Below are 17900 nucleotides of genomic sequence, written 5' to 3' on the forward strand. Positions count from 1 at the left end.
TATAAAATTCCACCTTGCTTATATTATTAAACATTTAGCTTCAATTTATTTCAATTCCACAAATGGAAATATCATTTAATTCCCTACAATAACTAATGTATGGAAAAAAAGTCATGCATAGAACTGTAATCTTACCAATGTTAAAGGTCTGTCTGAGTAAATTAATACAGCTCTGATGATGGGATTCAGGAATAGCTGAAAAGAGAGTAGAAAAATAAATGTTGCATATACGTGGTTTATTATTTGATCTACTAACTGCATTGTTTTGAATTAGTTATTCTGAATGTTGATCCTTTCAGTACACCTAAAATTAAATATTTGCAATTTTTTTCAGTGAAAAATTATTGTAACTAAAGCTAAGATGACCTTGTAGCATATGTTATACTTACATATTTACTGAATACTGATAGGTAGATAATATTGTATCACTTCTCTCACTTTTCAGAATCACATTAAAATTAAACTATATAACTCTAATAGGAACAGCTGAATGCATGTCTCTAACCATAGACTAACTTTTATCAGAATACAAAGCTTTAAAATTATGAATTCAGTTCATGGGCATTGATGCAACATTTTTCAGCTATTCTGCTTGGCATAATTAATTGAATTTTTTTTTTATTTATGAGACTGAGTAATTAAAAAGCAAGTGAAACTTTGCTGAAAAACTTAAATTTTTCTTGGCTCCAAGTGAAATGTTAAAAGCCCACAAGGATGTGATTCTGAGCCTTGTAAGAGGTACTCTGTTTTAAACTATCTAAGGAATTATTTATGTATTTGTCCAAACTGCAATAAAACAGAAGTAGTCAGCTTTCAAATAAACATTTGGCTGACTTTTCCAGCACTGCATACTACACCATAAAAATCTCCATCTCGGTCGCTGGTCTTCATTCTTGGAGCTCCATTCTTTGTTACATGACCTTTTCCCATTTCGATTTGTTACAATATTATCTTGCAATAAGCCCCACCTCTGGTGCTGGTCACCCCTCTGTAGTATAGTCTGGAATACTATATTTCCAAGAATATATAGAATATATGCTTCTATTCCATGAATAATGTTTGTATAATGTTTGTGTAGCTATGGGTTAAGCATTTTTTTTTTTTTGGTTACAGGTGGAAGATTCATATTCTGTTGATTCCAGACAGGAGAGTGGGATAGTGGATTCTTCCTTTTGTGCTCTTTGAACGCTTTTCGTTCAGTCCTTTTTTCCTTGCTAGTCCTGCAGGCATAAATGAAGAGATAAAATAAAGCCTCAGTAATACAGAACACCAAAAGATAAATTCTCATCCCTTTTTTTCTGAAAATATAGGATCATAAGTCCCTATACTATTCTTTAGTGTTTTTCATTATAATGAAGCTGACCTTTCTGAATAGAAGGGTGTCTTTCTTCATGTGTAATATCTAATACAAAGGTAAAAATAATTAGGAATAACTTTAGGCATTGGAATTCACAACCACAGCACTGCAGGAAGGGGCTGAGTTAGAATCCATATGTTTTTCAATGCAAGTATTGTTCTGGAAGCTTGAAACCGAACTGACGGGGACAACTGGAAAATGACTTTATCTTGCAGCCTTATGGTGCTTCTTTTTTAAGAAATTCATTTGTAAAATTGTAACTAACCTGATTGTATTTTTAGAGGAAAAAAGGGGTGATTAAGGTGAATGCCCATAAGACATTCTATAAATCTTTAGATTACTGAGCCCCAAAGGACAAGTTCTACAGAATGGCATTACCTGGAGCGAAGGTGAACTGTGGGCCTGATGATGTATGATAGATAAGGCTGGCTTCCTGTGTTGTATTTCTTTACTGCTGTACAAAAAAAGGACAAAGAATGAATACAATGACAATCCATACTGCACAATTATCCTCCTCCTTTCTGCCCTGGGAACTGCTCCAACTCTTTCTGCTAGGGCCACCTATTATCAAGAGAGATGCCCACAATTAATGTGGCTAATCCCACTGCAAAAGGAATGGCTCTGCATCCATTCCTGAATGAATGAATAGAAATATAGATAGACAGACAGACAGACAGATAGATAGATAGATAATGTATATCCCACAAGCTTCAGCACTTTAATTTATGGAGAGTTACATTGAATGTGCAACTAAATGTGATAGTGACTCAATAAGATTGGCTTTCCCAGAGCCTGCAGGTTAATTCCCTCTATTAGATTTCCCTAAATGTTCCTGTGTCAGTAAATCACAATGCTAGTCACATAAGACAGCCATGCTATGGGACTTGGACTTATTTTGGAACTCCATCCAGTTCGAAAGCCAGGACCACCAGTCTGAATTTAGAAAATAAGAACTTTCAGCTTTTCAACACAAACACTGAGAAGAAGTGAAATAATTAACAGAATTCTATTTTTCTGACTTTTTTTTTTGAAGCTTGCCTTGAGAGAAAAAAATATAAGACTGATCAAAAAAACATAAGATTAAATCTTCTTCCAAAAACAAAGTACAGGTTAAGTACTACTTCAGGCCAATAGGCCAATGTGGAGAATTGCTATAGGATATAATATTCAAGGAAATGTAATTGCTTTGGAGTCTGATTTGAACATTTCTATCAAGATTAGCATTTAGAGGGAATAAAAAAAAGCTAAGATCAGGAAATAAAAAGTGAAATCTTAGGAAGCAGTAGATAAAATGCATTTATCAAGTCTCTTGGTTTTATCTAGATCAAGTGATAGAAGATCTTTTTTTCTTAGGTACCTTGCCTTACCTTGCAAATAAACACAGGCTAAATAGGAGTAATGAGTGAAATCTAGCATTTGAGAACCCCTCAGGATAATTGGTTGGGTTTACATGATTTCACACTACAGGCATTCCTCCCTGGAGACATTTCATAGAAGTATAATTAACCAAGAAATGTAACAGATCAACTTGTTAGAAATTAGCCTCAAATCTATCCCTTTGTCATATTTGTAAACAACCCTAGGATGTCTTTTCCTTTTTAATATTTTTTATATATCTTATTTTTCCTTGAGAAAGATTTTAACAGCAATTTTTTTATTTAAAGTCTTTGAATTAGACTTTTTATATAGTTTTGCTTCTAAAAGAAATTTGGGACTTTTCCAAATGTTTGATAGGGCTGTCTGTCTAACAGTAACAAATTTGCGTGGACTGGAGTTAAACAATGTACAGAGAATGAAACTATCAAGCATCATCATTCTTTAATGTCAGGATGAGTGATAGATGGTTCATTGCTCCACAATGAAGCATCAACATTCATTATAATATTTCAGTTTTGACTTGGCAGTCCTTGATTCTCTTACCTCATTCTTTCTTCACAGAAGGTATTACAACCAAGACAACTTGTAAAACTGTACCTCAAAGTAAGTTGTTATTTTAGTTTGTTCTTTCTCTGCATTTTTTTACTTTACATTAAATTAGTATCAAATACCACTATAATAGATACTAACTTTGCTCCTTTAAGAATGCTGACATCAGCAAGTGTCATAGAGACTGTCCCCAGTTTCTGTTATCAGAAGAATGAGGCACCAAGACATCCATTTGAAGGTTTGTTTTTCCTGAAAAGAAAACTGAGCAGACTACTCTCAGCTCAGACTGCAGCCCCAAAAAGTTCTCTGCAAACTTTAATTTTTTTCTGAAAAACTTATGCATTAATTTAATTAATTCAGCATAGTGTTTCTTTACAAATTTTTAGTTGAAGCAGTAAAAAGTGAGGTCTTAGAGATTAGGGAACAAATCTCCTTTCATGTTATACTCCAAATCTTGCTATAGGCAAAAGCTAAACACATGTAATATTAAAAACCCCAAGAATTTCTTCTTAGTGCAACTGAAATATTAACATGCTAAACAAAGATTTATTTGTCCATATCTACTTATTGCAGGAAAGCTAAAAAAATTTAAAATATTAATATAAAATCCTTTTTCTGGTTTTATGCTGATTCTTCAGCTGTCCTTGGCTTCAGCCACAGGAGTGACTAGAAAGTCACCTACATCCTGAGCTCTTCACCAAGACGCATATGATATTGGTGGTTTCTTTTTTTTTCATACTAGGAATTCCATAGTTTTATTTTACTTACTTGTTAACTGACTCCACACCTGGCTCCACATTCACTGATCTGCAAGTCCATGTTACATTCAAATTTTCTCCCTATATTTCTTACATATGTATATGATGCATTAGATCCTTGTTCTTCATTCTTTTTGTTATCCTCAAATTTGTTTTACCCAGCTCATAGGGCTGCAGTTCTTCAGCTATTGGTGGGTAATTTACAGACTCAAGATTTCCATTGTCAGGATATGCCCTTGCTCTAATCATGCAGCATCTGTATATTTCTCCCTTATGGAAAGTCCTCAACATAGTGGGAATATCTTTCCCCATGTCAAGGCCCCTGCTGTCATCTGAAATTCATCCATACTCACCCGTAGCTCAGGACAAGTGAGCAAAGATCTCTCGCAAAATCTCTTACGCTGCACACTGAGTAAAACAGTAAATTTTTCTGTGCTGTGTATTTTTACAGTAGTTTCTTCAACTATTTGGATTTTCTCCTCATGGGTGAGATTGATGGTTAATTCATTTTTTTTTTAATTCTATTCCACACTTTTTTTCCCAACACTATTTCCCATACACTAGTGCATTCTCAAGTTGGGACTTGGAAAATTACCACTTAAGTGTCGCAATTTCTATCTGTTCAGGCAGCCACTTTGCTGCTTGTTTTGCCCAGAGGGGAAACCCTGTACTCCAGTTGCACAGTTGCAAGTATTGAAGGTGGGGAGAAAATCTGTTTCAGGGTGTATCTATCACCAAATCTGCATGAATACAGTGTACTATGTGAATATGTTCAGCTTCTTTCCTTCAGGTGTGGCTCCCATGGAAACTGGAGGGATTGGTGTAAATTGGATGCTAAATGGTTGTACTAGACTGGGAAATCCTGGGGAACATGTAGTCTGGGCTAACCTGGGTTTAGTTAATGTCTGGGCCAGTCATGGCCCATATCTCCAGCCTCATTCTCCTCTTTTTCTTAAACACCTCAGGTAAAAGTCTATTAAATTCTATTCATATGGGTATGAACCCTGAGAAAATCAAATAGCTTCTATAGAGGTGTTAACTCAGGTCCATTTGGAGTAAGAGATTTTTTTTTTTATTTTCTGCTCAGTAGCTGTGATCAATGTTCATGTCAATGTATTTTTGTGCATTTCACTCTGTATTATTTGAGGTTTTTTTAACTTTGAATCTTTTCACAAAACTTTTTTACTATTAACTCCTTCACCCCTAATTGAGGTGGACAAGAAGGAATAAATCATCTGCATATGAAATTCCATAGGCTCAGTTAACTTCTGATATTTTTCATATGACCAGATAACACGAGCACCATAGGTATCTAGGGCATTGTGAAATCCTTGAGTAACTCAAGGAAATCAGAGCCACTGACCTTTGAATGTAAAGACAAGCTTGAACTAACAAATCCTAGAAATGTGATTAGAAAGAAAAAAAAATTGCGTTTTTTACCCTTGCATTGCCTTAGAAGACGTTTCTTTCAGAACCTTTGGCATTTTCTGCTACAACATTGTTTAGTCATTGCAAGACAAAATAGTCCATAGGTAATGATAATCATACTCTGGCAGCATTGTAAAACAAGTGGATAATTACCTTGACAGAATAAAGTCTGACACTTACTGAGCATCAGCCTCTGGGGCATATGGTCTGAAACAAAATATTTCACAGATCTGGGCTTTGAGACATTAAATAACTTGAATGTTTTTATGAGTTCCTCAGAGTGACTTAACTCTTTACTATATTTTTTTTCAACAATCTCACTCAAAGGTTGCTATTTTAGCAATCATCTACCATTGTGAACCATCTCTTAGGTTTGTATGATACTATACCCGTGCCTAAAATTATCCCTGTGTTTAAAAGCATATTTGGTTTGGGCCTATGCAAATAAAATCATACAGCTTGCAATGCTATGATTTGGAGAAGATTCAGTCCTAAGAAATATGAGAAAGAAAGTAGGAAAACTTTCTCTGTAAACTGAGTGCTTCTGGGAAAAAAAAAAAAAGAAAAAGAAAAAATAACACTGAAGTAAAATAGTAAAATGTTATGAAATTGGAAATAAGTTGATAATTGAAATGAGTGTTGTGGTAACATAATCATATAATTCCAGAAATTAGTGACAAGGTGCTAATAGCTGGAATATGAGGGAGTCAGTCCTTTGGGGAATTAATTGTCACGAAAAATTTTTTAAGTAGAAGAACATGCCTATTCCTTACCTTTCTTAGCAGAACAGCAAGAAATATGTCACACCAAAAGGGTTTTTTAGGGCAGCATGGAAAAAGGACAGAGTACTCACAAACTGTTAATAGTCTCTCAGTGTTACAGGCAGAACAAAATTTTGCTGCCCCATTAATCAGAAACTGAGTCTAAGGCTGATATTCAGAAAAGAATGAGCTGGGATGGATCACTGTGAAAATGAATGAGGGAAAATTATCTCTAATAAAACCCATATACTCATTCCCTTCTCTAAATGCAAGGGCAGTGATTGAACAGGGTTCCCAGAGCACTGGAATAGGCAAAGATCTTAACAGCTGCATGGTGCTTCTGCTGCTTCCATCCATCCACTGCCCTAGGCAATCATCTGTTTTGCCTCTGCTAAGATGCAGATGTGGGAGAGTTTTCTAAGAAGTCTTTCACAAATATTGAAATCAGTGCATTTACAGCAATCTGCATTATATTAGAATCTATGTCCCTGCATATATTGTTCTTCTTGAAACGGAAAATGCTGAAAATGCTGTTATGCTGTCTCCTGCAACGTACATGCTAGCATATGAAACACTGTCCTTGCATTCAAACATTATAACATATTCTCTAATTCCATGTTTGGACATGTTCTTGTGTTCAGAAACACTATTAAGGAGCCACAGTGTAAATTTTAGCAAGATCTTTGTCTTTCAAAAGCATTTGGGTAGTTTTAAACACGCCTACACACACTTTGATATGAGCATTTTGTAAACGCAAATGTTCAGGGAACATTAGTCACACCAGCTTGTTTTTAAAGAGCTTATATATCACTTTAGAAGCATAAATACAACGTTAAGTACAGCAGAATTCACCCATGTAAATAAATGTACTTATGCTACTACACGTTGAAATTCACTATTTCCTTTAGAGGACATATAGTACATGACTTCGCCCTCTAACTATAGAAAACACAGTACATAGTAAGATCATCTTATTTTAACAAAGGTAGAAAAGCAAAGCTGACTTTTTTTTTTAAATCAGCTTTTTATGTATAAGGCTCTTCTTTGTGACCACTGAAGGTAAATAGCATGAAAAATATCTGGCACTTTTTGTCTAGATTTTTTTTGTTATAGGCTCTGTGACTTGCAGAAATACCTACCTCAGTACCCATCTACATATATTTTTGAAACAGCTGTAAAACACTATCAAACTGATGTGTAGCAAGCTATCCAAGGCATCAAGAAAATTGTCATCTTGTTGACTTGTTTCTAAGGTGAAAATGTCAAAACACTGACTGCTTTTATGACCCATGATGAGAAAATCTCTCTCCCTAAGTGGAATTTGAGCAAACTTAACATATACAATCCAGCAGAAGGCTGAATCACTAGAACACTTAAAGAATAATTATTTTTTCATGGAAACTCAGAAAGATTTTACAAGGAACAAGTTGCCCTAGCAACTCTGGCACAAAGCAGCTGAGGTCAGTTAGAATTACTCTTACAGCTAGATACACTGTTATTTTAGAATGGCATCAGCAGCTCTGTAGCTCAGGTTCTTCCTTAATTTCTGGCAGAAGCTGCTATTCTCAGGGGTTATTAGTAATTTCACCATTTGGAATTGCATCCAAGGCTTGCACCAAAGATTAGGCAGACACATTGCCATTACAGATGCTTATTGTTTGTTACGTGAAAAAGTTCAAATTAAGAAGTTTTCTTCAGTTCTATGGTAAAATGAAGAAAGAAAAAATGATTTCTGATACTTTTTCTAAAAGTTCTAAAAAATAGCTTTTTCTTTCATTGTTGGATAACAGTAGGGATTTTTTTGTAACCTCTTGAAAGTACACATACTTCATCATATTCAGAAACACTTCAAAATCACATAATCATTCAATTTTTTTAATTTATGGTTGGATGAGAATTGTCAATACCTCTGAAAATTATCTGAATCCATAATCACTTATACACATATTTTTGGTTTCTTTTCTTATTAAGCATAACTTGATATATTTTAGCAGTCATGACAAGCAAGTTAATCAAGATATGAGGGATATACAATATAAATAGAATACATAAATACCTAACACAAGTTCATCTTTGAATGACAGCTATTAAATATACAAGCCTTTGAAACTTACAAAAGCAGTTTTTAACCTAATAAAAGAAGCCTAATTAAAGGCCTAATAAAAAGAACCTAATAAAAAAAGACATTAAATGGTTGCCAAAACTGTACTCTCTCAGTTTATAATTCTATATGGAACTAAATTTTATCTAAATTAATATTTAAAAAAAAAAAAAGGTAAAACCTAATTTAGGTAAGTTCCTCAAGGCAAGTGACTGGTTCACATATTGTCTCAAAGATCTTGGATTATTTTGCAGCAAATAGGTTTGCTTTCACAACATCCAGTTATATATATATACAATATTTTTTGAAAAGCAACAGTGCAAAGTGATAAAAAACAATGCCAAGCAATGAACAAGCAGAAATATATTGAAATAAAAATACTGCCCATCCTCATTTGCAGGCAGCAACCGGAATCACACATTCTCTTTATAGTTTTCCTGACTTTATAGCTCTGCTTTCATGCAGTCGGGATACCAGAATTATGTTTCAAAGAAAAATTTAACTTAAAAGAACTTAGGAAAAACTTAGGAAGAAGTTCAATATCCTAAAATTTATATACTTTTCTTTGCTTCTTTTCAGAAGCTTATAAGCCATGTGCTGGTTTTAAATGTTAAAGAGCTAATTTATACCGTAGCATGTGAGGAAAGATTAATTTAGTTTAGAACTACGTCTTGTCCAAGTCTCTAAATGGCTGCCCTAACACAAACACCATTCCAGCTTATACAGATTCTGTTTTTTATTTTCACAGGATTTACTTTAACCTTCTGGAAAATTAGCGAGTTACTCATTATGTCTCTGCATATAATGTACATGTACATATACAGTCCTAGGTTCACACACACATACACATACAGAGCCCACAGATAAGACCTTCAAGATGCTTACTTTAATGAAAAAAGTGATGAAGTAGACTAAAAATGGAAAGAATCATAAAATCACATAAAAAAGGAGGTTAAAAGAGACCTCCAAAGGTCACCTACTCACACAACCGGCTCAAAGCAGGAGCAACTTCAATATTAGCTCAGGTCTTACTAGGTGAGTTTTGAACATCTTCAAAGACAAAAATTCTGCAAGCTTTTGAAATAAGCTGTCCCAGTGCTTAACCTCTCACTGAGAAGAATGTCTGTATCCAGTAGGAATTTTCCTTTTTTGCAGCCACAGGGTTTTTTTGCCTCTTGTGCCTTTGCTGTTCGTGTATGACAAGTGTCCGACTGTATCATCTGTACAGCACCTCTAAGTTGCTGTAGAATAATATGAGCTCCCTGCTCCAGCTTTCTCTTCCTCAGGCTGGGCAAGTTCAGCTCTGTCAGCCTTTCTTCACACATTTTATGCTCCAGACCCCTGAGCACCTTGGTATCCCTTGGCTGGAGTCTCTCCCATTCACTGACATTTTCCCGGTACCTGGGAGTCCAAAGCTGGATGCATCATTCCAGGTAATCTCACAAGGGTCAAATAAAGCAGAATAATAATTTCCCTGACCTGGTGGCTATACTATTGCTGAGACAGCCCAGTTAGTCTTTTTGCTGCCAGAGTACACTGCTGGCTCCTGGTCAACTTATTTTACAAGAGCAATTCCAGGCTCTTTTCCATAAAAAGTTTTCTTGTTTCTCCAGCTCTCATTCTAGAGAAGCAGCAGGCTGTATAGAGGAAGGTTACCAGATTGAATACCATGCACCAGCTGCAGGGAAAGTGGAGAGGTACAATGGACTACTAAAAACCCAGTTGAAAGCTTTGGGTGGGGGATCTTTCAAGAATTGGGAGCAGCATCTGGCAAAAGCCACCTGGTTAGTTAACACCCGAGGTTCCACCAACCGAGCAGGTCCTGCCCAGTCTGAGTCCCTGAATGTAATAGAAGGGGACAAAGTCCCAGTGGTACATATCAGAGGTTTGTTAGGGAAGACTGTGTGGATCAATTCTGCCTCGAGTACAGACAAACCCATTCGTGGGGTTGTCTTTGCTCAGGGACCAGGTTGCACTTGGTGGATAATGCAAAGGGATGGAACAACACGATGTGTACCTCAGGGAGATCTGATTGTGGGGTAAGAATGATATGGGGATAAGGGGTGGAATGTCCTGGGGTGACGTTATGATGCTTGTACATCCCCATTCATCTGTTCTGTGCCTTTAAGACCGGCTCTGAAGAGTGGAAGTTTTGTTTGGGTTTCTCTTATCAGGACACAGAGATAAGCGGTACACAGGGCTGTTTTTTCACTTCCAGCTTCAGCTTGCTGCTTTTGCTTGCTGTCTCTTTCTGCTCTTGCTTCTGCTCTGCTTTCTGCCTCTGCTTATTAGCTAGTTCTAGCTAAACAGTCCACATTGCTTCCTGGACTGTTTCTCCTCTCCTGTTCCTGTGACCATCTCGAACCTGCTCCGGACTGGGACCCGGGAACACCGAAGGTTCGGCTGCAGCGGCTGGCCCAGCGCCGGAGGGACTGAGAACAGAGCAACCACCCCCAAAAGAGACTTTCTGATTTTGTCATCTTTCTCAGAGCGGTGTCATCGGGTATTGTTCATTTTGCGTGCTGGGGGGTGCGGGGCCAGTCAAATAAACAGGTTCTTTCCACCTCTCTCCGAGGAATTTTTTCCCAAACCGGTTGGGGGGAGGGGCCGTGTGGGTTTCGCTTTCTGGAGGGGCCCTCCTTTGCAGATTCTTTAACAAATTTGCCCTAAACCAGCACACTTGTCCAATCAGCTCTGAGCCTATGATGAGACACAGAGTTATTTCGAGTCAGGAAGGAGTTTGAATTTTTTCTGCTGCAGAACTTAATGAGGGGTCTGTTGGTGTATTCTTAACACGTTGTTGAGGTCTGTATGAATGGCAACCTGGCCCCCAACCCACAACAATTTCCCCTTGATTTAGTACCACCCACAAAATTGCAGCGCAGGTGCTTTCCATCCCTTTATCCAAGTGACTGATGAAGATTCTGTCCCTAGAAAAGACAGGAAGGATGATATCTGAAACTCAAGAAATTGCTGAAAAATATAATTTTTATTTACTTCTTAATTTTATTTACAATGGTGAATACCAAATTTCAAAATTATGGGAAAAAAACCCTAATGTTAACTTCTCTCTGTTGAGAAGATTCTCAGGATAAGACAGTTAAATTTTAATAATTTTAAATTATCACTGAAGCAGAAGATTAGCAGTAGTTTGTTTAAGCAAAGTTCTTTCAGAATGACTGAACTTTTCTATGCCTTCAGGTTTTGAGGACAGAAAATAATAAACCACTCTTACAAATAATGAAGGCTGAATAGTAAGCAAATTATTTAGAAGTCAACTTAGCATATTTCATCATGGAACCTTTATTTGCATTTTAATTCATTCAGTTTCTCTGATGCATATACAATAATTTATCTTCATCTGAAAGATGAATCATTTCCTAGAGTTAGGATATCTAGCAGTTTTGATGATAAATACACAGAACGAAAAAGAAGCAATGAACACAATGCTCTATGTCTGCCTAATCCGCTCATCTCTATAATTTTATAAACTGATTAAACCCTTTTTTTTTCAAAAATTTAGAGAAATTTAATTTCTCTAAATCACAGTTTGCTTTGTTTTGCTACTACTGTGATTAATGACTTGTGCTTCAAGCAAAAAAACCTTTGTTGTCAATGTTCAGCCTTTATGCTTCTGATTTTTTTCCTAAGTGTTAACATCCGACATAAAGAATAGAAACTTCATGTGTTGAATAAATATACCTCTTGGAGGAACCCCTCACATACTTTTTTTCTTCCACATGTAGTATAAATACATTTTTGTGTCTTTTTCTTTTCTTATTTTACTGTGTCATCTTGCTTTTTCTTCAGTGTCAGCTCAGCTGTCTCTTACTGATCTTTCTCCATTTATCTAGTAAGACTTGCTTAGTCTTTTTAATAGGATCTCTATACCCTTTACCTTCACCTTTACTCCCACTGTGAAGCTTCGACTCTCTTTTGTCTTCTCAAAACTCAGAGGAGTTCAGTAATCCTCGAGCCTGTCTTTGTTCATCTCTGCAACTTATTGAAGACTTTGTGGTATTCAGGTGGGAAAGAACAGGTATCCTCAGTTTCATTTAGCTTTAGAATAAATAATTATTTTGCAGAGTTCTTCCTTTCTCCAGATTGTTTTTTTCCATTCTAGGTAGAGAATTTCCGAAATCTGAATGCATATTTTACTTTGAACTCAAAATATTAGAGGACTGCAATCTGATGACAGTAGTAGACAATGTTATGGCAAGGGTGTTTTTTCCTTATACAGTAGATTGTGTCCTGTTTCTCAGATATGATGCCTGTACCACAGCATAAAAGACAAATATAGTGAATTTTTTCTACTGATTAGTTGCAGTTTTCTTGATGTATTTTGCAAAGACATAATGCGTTAAAAGACATTCTTTTTAAGAGAACAGTTTCTTTAGATTAGCCATAACTTCACTTAAAGCACTTGGTTTGCAATTAATATATGATATGAAAAGTGAGTTTCCACTGAAAATACTGAAGATTGAGTGATGGTATTCCACTTTAAAAAATTTCAGAAGTAACTCAGCATGATTAAAGCAAAAAAAAAAAAAAAAAAAAGAAGAGATTAAATATGTGAGGTGGGAAATTGCAGTTTTCACTTGAGTTATAATTTAGTTTTTGTGGAGTACAAATAGGCGGACTTCTTCCCTAAATTTATCCATTTCAAAATAAGAGGATGGTCATTTAGGTTACCTATCTGCTCTCCTAGAATCATTTTGTAGTTAAGTGTGGGTGCATGCAAAGCCTTTTTTCTATTGTGTTAAAAATGGGAGTCAAAAAAGGTGGGCTTTTATTTTAGCTCTGTGGTGAATCTAGAAGTCCTACTTCATTACAAACCTGTTTTAAGTGCAGTGAATGCTCCTATAAAGAACTAAATGGTAAAGAATCCATAAATATCTATCTTAGATTTAGAACAGATTCGTTTTGTACTCTATAGGTCTGTAGAAGTGTGCTTGTTTTTCTGGATGTTTTCAATATCCTTGGATGAATCAACAGCACACAGGTGACTTGATGATGAACAAAAAAAAAAAAAGAAAACTGAACGAAATGCGAAGAGTAAATTTATTTAAATACCTCTCTGAGTGCAGAATCTTGAAACAGCACTGGGAGACAGTGAGGCACACAAAATGAGGACTCCGGCCCCATCAGGCTCAGCTCAGTCCTAGTGGGTGACAGGGCTGCTGTTGGCACCTATTTACAAAAGGCTTGTGCATGCATAGCTTGCTGTCATGCTGTGATCAGCCTTGTGCTTTTTATGATCTTTGCTTTGAAGCTTCTCCCAACAGGGAGCTCAAGCAGCCTGGGAGAGGACATCCAAGTCTCTGTAAGCACCTGTTACCGTATACAGAAATCCTACTTCTCAAAACAGAACAAGGATAAAGAGCAGCAGGCATAATATGTTATTTCCTACACTGGTATTCTCGGGCCTTGTTTTTCCCAGTTGCAATGTCACTTGAGTGAGTCTACTCCCTCCTCACTGTTCTTCACCATTTAACCCTTTCCTCCCAACAATCCTCTCTTTTCCCGCTAAAAATATCTGAAATATTGATAACAATGTGTCCAAAAATGTGCTACCTCTTTCTTTTAAAGAAAAACAATACAAGGAAAATACACTAAACAGAGTGGCAAAATACGGTAAGCAGTGCCAATTTCCAGGATGACTAAAATGAATTTGTACCATTGCAGTATTCAATGGATTTCAAAGGTACCAAAAAGCATTAGGAATTAAATCTCTGAAGCAGAGGAGTGGGTGTCATTGATTGAGAGGTTTTGAGTTCTGTAACATGTCCCTCAGAAGAAGCAGATAACTTTGGTGAAATCAGAATGTACACAAACAAGACATTTCATTTTAAATCATAAAATCTGTAACATTTTATTTTTTTTAGATTTGCAACAAGTATAGTCACATTTAATCCACTTGTAACTGTTTTAGTAAATCCAGAGTTGACCTCTCTAGAAATGTGGGTGGAATTTAATTCAGTTCTTACAGAGGGAAAGATTTTAGAAAAATTAATGTATGAAGTTTTATACATTTGAGATAGTTATCTAGAATATGTTTATAGTAAGTGAAGTGAAATCCATCTCTTTTTAAAATAGATTATCTTGTAGATTAACCTTGCTAGGCAGCTAAGACCCACACAGCCACTTACTCCTCCACAGCAGGATGGTGGAAAGAGTCAGAAGAATAAAAGTGAGAAAACTTGTAGGTTGAGATAAAGACAGGTTAGTAGGGAAAGCAAAAGCTGTGTGCACAGAAAAGCAAAATAAGGAATTCATTCAGCACATCCCATCAGCAGGTAGGTGTTCAGCCATCTCCAGGAGAAGTAATGGTTATTTGGGAAGGCAAACAACATCACTCTGAATACCCCTTTCCTTCCTTCTTATTCCCCCAGTTTTGTACACTGTCCATGGTATCACATGGTATGGGATATCCTTTTGGTCATTTGGGGTCAGCTGTCCCACCCAGATATGCTCCCAACTTCTTGTGCACTCCCGGACTCCTTCCCAATGGGGTGGCATGAGGAGCAGAAAAGGCCTTAACTCTGCATAAGCAGTTTAAAAATCATGAAATTATCTCTTTGTTGTCAATGCTGTTTTCAGCACAAATCCAAAACATTACCTCTCTTTAGCCTCTATAAAGAAAACGAAATCTATCCCAGCCAAAATAAGTACAGATTATTAAATTGCCACATAAGCTTTCCCTGAAAATATTTATATCAATTCAGTGGCTACAAAGGAGTTTCCAGACATTCCCTCAGATGTAGGCATATACAGTGCAGATACATAAAGTAAATTACATTAATTCCACCCATAATGTCTAGTCATCAAACTTCCTCATTAAGCAATGGAGACAAGCAATTACATCTAAAATTAAATTAATCTCATTCTAAAAGAGATGTCTAAGAAAGGTAGGATAAATTATACCAAGATAGTATAAAGTATTTGCTTCATATTATTTACTCAACTTTAATTTAAACCTGGACATGAATCCTGACTTACAAATTAATTTAAAAAAAAAACAGTAAAACCAATGCAACCCTTCCCACAAAAAAACCCAAACAAACAAACAAAAAAACAACCAAAAATCCCTGCAAAAAAACTTTTTTAATAATTTCTTTTCAGGAATTAAAAAAGTAGGAATAGGAAATAAAAATAGGAATTAAAAAACCCATATTTCACAGTGTCATGTGAAAAGGGGATATTTCCTTTAACCCTTTGTGTTTGATTAGGCTGTGAGCACCTCAGGAAAGCCAAGACACTTGTGCCCTATCAGTCAATCAGCATCCCACTATGGAGGCTCTTCACTGAGCAGTCCTGCTGGATCAAAGGGTTGCTCAAATGGTTTGTTCCTGGTCACCCACCCCAAGTGAGACCCCCTCTGAGGTCTCCACACTTCTACCCTAACCTGTTACCCACTGCCAGCCACTGCCTGCCCCCCTGAAGGTCTCACAGTAACAGATCATGGAATCACACTCTTTCTTAATAAAATTGGGACAGGTTAAGGTTTGAGGACTGCCAGTGGCAATATCTGACTGGTGTTATAACCTGCCCCTCAAGTGGGCAACTAAAGCTCTTATTAATAGACCGCTTGGGGTAGATTAGTGGAAAAACCCACAGAATGAAAATAGCTGTTTTGGTTTTATCTGTAGAAATATAGCAAGACAAAAGTATAAAAATACCACATTAAAAAAATATATAGGTGAAAGGAAGAAAAAGAAAGAAAGAGAAAGGACAAGATAGCAGAAAGGGAAAGATATAACCTCCCATGCATCCAGAGACAAGACTTGATTACTGCTATGTAGAAGCCCATTGATCAAAGTAATAGGCCCAGTCTTGGTCCACCAGTGGTGGGGGAAGTTCATTGGGTTAAGATAGGTTCATGTTCTGGTGGAAATGCCCATGCCTCTCTCCTGGTGGGGAGGTTTTCACCTGAGCCTTATCAGGAGGGAGAACAGGGCCTGATAAAAAGCACTATCTCACTTTGTAGGATCTGCTTCTTAAAGGCCTCTTCCCTTATCTGGCTCACACCCAGCTTGCAAGTCTAAACCAAGGTCAGTCTGTCCTGGTCACCCTCCAGCAGTGCTGCTCACCCACTCTGGACCTGGGCTCTTCTTGTGCAGACCAGAGGGTTTCACAGCACATCTTCAAAGCTCTCCTACACCCCCTCAGCTCGGGGGCGCAAACCTGGCCCCAGAAAAGCCCGGGGTTTTGTAAATGGCCAATTGATTGAGTCATTAACCTTTAACACTTCAATCTCTCACAATTGGAAGAACCTATTCAAAGTAAAACACTAGCAAGCCGCAATCTAAGTTTTGTCTCCCTTAGATTGTGTGTAGGAAGTCAGCCGTACTAACTTCAATCTCTCTTTATTACAATGTAATTTTATACCCAGACTTTTCCCACACACAGCCAAAAAAGCACTTTAAAATAGTGACAATATTGTCACCATTAAACCTGATTTGCACTGTAAGGGGGATCTGCATTTTTCTATAATGTGCAATTTGAATTTTTTAGGGAAAGTTTTGAGTTGATTTCATATTTTTTTTATAGTGCTTTAGTTAGTTAGGTAGTAATTTCTCTATTTTAATTAAAGACTTCCAATTTTTAATTTTAAATTTTCCTCATGCACTTGAAAATTTCTCTTCCCCTTTTTCCTAATTTGAAGGATAGATTTAATGATTTCTGAAAAACATAGTATTTTTTAAAGTTGTTTTGAAGTCTTTAACTGAAGTGATTGGAAATGTTATTAATTAAGAACTGGATTTTGACTCATCAAGTTATAAATTACTTTTAAACTTCATGAGATTATTTCCCAAGAAGTTTCAATTTTATTTTTTTTTAATCTCACAAGGACTGAAAACCAAGAAAATTTTGATCTCGGTTTTCGGTCTCTTCCTTTTGATCTTCCCTGTGATTGGTGGTGTCATCTTCTGTGTGGCTGCTGAACAAATTGCTCTGTGTTTGATCATAAGATCAGAAAAGAACACCACAGCATAAGAATAGACATCAGAGGTCGACTCAAAGGTCCATCTAACTGAGAGCCCTGCCTCTAAAACTAGATGACAACAGAAAAAAAGCATCATAATAGAAACTGAGTATTAGGATAAGGTAAACTCTGGGTGATACTTCTCAGAAAGTTTCCCAACTACCAGCGATCTGTGTCTGAGAAGCTTGCCAAAATAGTTTTCTAAGTTTTTGGTATCTCCTGATGGTTTTCCTTTGCTCAGAGTTGTCCATTTTCTCTTGAAAATCCATCAAGCTTCTAAAACTCATCAGAAAGTTGTGGCTAGAAGTTATACAACCAAACTTTTCATTTTATAAAAAGATTCCTCCTTATGTTTATTCTGTATCTACCACCTGCTAGTTTCATTTGTTTGTATTTTGAGAGAGACAATAAACACCTGTCTTCCTCGTGCCATTCCAAATCTGAAAGATAACCATTTTTGTTTATACCATCATTCATTTGTTTTATTTAACCTTTGCCACAAATCCTTGGCCATACTTGCCCTTCTATGCACTTTTTCCAGATACGTGGATTTTTCAGTTATGGAAAGAGAGGAAAGAGACTA

The 17900-nt window shown here is 36.5% G+C and overlaps 1 long non-coding RNA gene across 1 annotated transcript in view; it reads left to right on the plus strand.

Moving 5' to 3' along the window:
* The window catches only part of LOC113460040 (uncharacterized), a 241893-nt gene extending 230686 nt beyond the window's left edge, over positions 1 to 11207 (plus strand). The window contains exon 10 of the long non-coding RNA XR_012579067.1: positions 1114 to 11207. This is a non-coding gene — a long non-coding RNA (uncharacterized LOC113460040). The remainder of the gene's footprint in view (positions 1 to 1113) is intronic.
* The last annotated feature ends 6693 nt before the right edge of the window (positions 11208 to 17900 follow it).

The sequence above is a fragment of the Zonotrichia albicollis genome, chromosome 2, assembly GCF_047830755.1.
Source record: "Zonotrichia albicollis isolate bZonAlb1 chromosome 2, bZonAlb1.hap1, whole genome shotgun sequence".
Lineage (NCBI taxonomy): Eukaryota > Metazoa > Chordata > Aves > Passeriformes > Passerellidae > Zonotrichia > Zonotrichia albicollis.